This window comes from Frankliniella occidentalis, unplaced genomic scaffold (genome assembly GCF_000697945.3).
Source record: "Frankliniella occidentalis isolate FOCC.00 unplaced genomic scaffold, Focc_3.1 Scaffold56, whole genome shotgun sequence".
Lineage (NCBI taxonomy): Eukaryota > Metazoa > Arthropoda > Insecta > Thysanoptera > Thripidae > Frankliniella > Frankliniella occidentalis.
Window position 1 is genome coordinate 1104927 of NW_026267186.1, and position 2693 is coordinate 1107619.

Genomic DNA, 2693 nt, shown 5'->3' on the forward strand with positions numbered 1-2693 from the left:
CCCCTTCCAGCCCCCTTCAACCCCCTCCTGCCCTCCGTCGCCCTCCAGTCCCTTTCAGGTAATTAGCTGCACCTCGAGCACTCGGCTGGTGGGCGGGGCTGCGCAGGGGCTGCGCTATCAGACTGTGTGAGCGCAAGCCGTAAGACCTGTTAGCGTGGAGGCAAGCGCACATAGCCACGGGCTGCCGGAACAGGACAATAATGGGAGTAGAGCACTAATGTGATCGTTGTTGATGATGGCGTTTGAGCACTCTGTATGAGGAAGTTGCCCGATAAGAGGAACAAGAAGAAGGTAGCATTGAGGAGGTGGCGTGGCGTAGCGCCGTCCCTAAACAAAGCAGAAGATGAGCGACAGTCTAGCAGAGGTTAGGGTTAGGATGCGTGTCGTTAGATTTCAAACAGTTTAGAACGGGCCTACGCATCTAGCACTTTGGTACCACCTATACCAAAGTTTATTACGACAGTTGAGTCATTATCACTGAGTTAAAATAGTACCAATGCAATATGTCCGTACGCTAACCTAAACGACGACACCGGGACGGTTTAGAGGATGGTATAAACTTACTTTTCCGAAGCCAAACTTTGCTGAAGCACTTTTTGACACAAGATGGTTACGCCGGTCTGGTATGGACCCAATTTTTCTTTAAAGATGCTACGAAACTAGATTCATAATCACACATCCACTTGCGACAAAACACAGTATGGTCGCCGGCGTTACGATTTGTTTCCGGCCGGACGGCGCTACGCCACGCCACCTCCTCAGTGCTACCTTCTTTTTGTTCCTCTTATCGGGCAACTTCCTCATCACAAGACGTCACTGCACAACTCGGTGCAGCGGGTCCTCGCCGCACGCCCAACACATTTATACATCGCCCGGAATGCATTTAAAAAGTCAAAGTAGGAAGCCCGAGGCAGTAGTGCTTTCGCCAACTTGTAGAGTTAATGTTTGTGGTTCTGTTGTCTATGTAACATAGCCGTGTAGAGGGCTTATTCTCCTTTTACTTTTCAGTGTTCCGTGTCTAATAGGACATTTATGTACTTTTCTATTGTAAATCTTCGATTCCAATGGTTTTCAACGGACTTATATTCTGAGACTTGCTCGCAGGAAAAATGGCCGTGTTGTACAGCACTCAGAAATCGAAGGGGAAATCTTTGTGCGCTTTTTAACAGAGTAAATGTGCAGTATTGGTGCTCGTCTCCTCGGGGGCCTATGTATTATCCAGTACTTTTTCTTAATCTTAAGCGATTTCAAGTTAAGTTATCGATGTGACCACAATTGGGGCGTACAACGAAAATTGTGTGTGTGAAGAACAACCCTGTCAGCCCAACCTACTGCCCTACACTTGAATGAGAAGTCATTTTGGCTCTGTTCTCTCAAATGTGGTAATTGCGATTATAAAATTACAATTATAGGCTTTTCTCCCAATAAAGTTCATTGTGTGTGTCGAAAGTGACGAAAATACATCACAGAAAAATGTCAACGAGAGTGAGTGAGCTTCCTGCATCACTTCCTCCTCTCAGCCTGACCGCTCACTAACAGTGACGTGTTATTCTCACAAACTGACTGGATTTGTGATATGTATGCCCATATCCCGCTAGAGCGCGCCTCTGTCGGCGATTGTCTATTGTTGGTTTGCTCCCTCGTGGAGTCAGTTCTGGAATAAACGTTGAAATAGAAAGACGTCTCTCTTTCCCGCCCTCCTATCCCGAGAGAATATTTGGATACTCTTGGCAGAGATATAAAGAAGAATTACCACTCAAGTACCCCGAGTGGAAATATATTAATTTGTATCTTTTACTCGCACGATTTCAAGCAATAAAATTTTTAGTATTTTTATGCAATGCATAATTACTGAGCAAAAAAATTGATTGCTTAAATTCGTACTAATGAAAGATACAATCCAGTGCGAGACCATAGCAACCAGCAACCAGGCTTGAGACGGGACAGGAGCGACGCGCTGCCATCTCGTGTCGTACGCAGGTGAGCTATCAGCTAATGGGTCACATTGCAGTGAAGGGGAAGGGGAGGCGCCACCGGTGGCCTCTAAGACGACAAAGAAATCTTTTCCTTAGTATAACTTTTACCCTGGTGGCGCAGAGAAGAAGCAGGACGGCAGGAAGAGGCCCCAGTCGTGGATAAGAGAGGAAAAGACAGACAGACAGACAGACAGACCTGCACTGGAACTGGAAAACTACTTTGGAACATGACATTACTTATGGGCGGCATAGAAACTGCATTCACAATATTGTTTTACACCTGAAAATTTTGAATTAATTCCGAATTTATGAAAACGCGTTTGGGGGTTGAAAAAGAGAACCACGCCCCGTCATAATTTGTATTTTAAATCTAAATTTTAAATTTAAATTATAACGGGGTCGTGGTTTCCATTTTTAACCCACCCACCACACGGTAAAATTGACATCTTGTATTTCAAGCAATCTACTTGGTTTTCAAGACAATTTTCAAGGAATCTACTTGGATTCCAAGACGTTCTTTTTACCCTGCAACCTAACGCGTTATTTCTACAACACCTGATGTAAACACAGAGCAGACAGAAATAGACGCGGTCAAGTTCAAGTTGAGCCGCACCCGCGCGCGTCATATTCGCGCGACACGCGACAGCGATTCTGCGAGGCTCCGGCTTCAGCAGCGGAGATAGAAGTGGTCTGGAGAAGAGTGGGGACGGGCGGGGC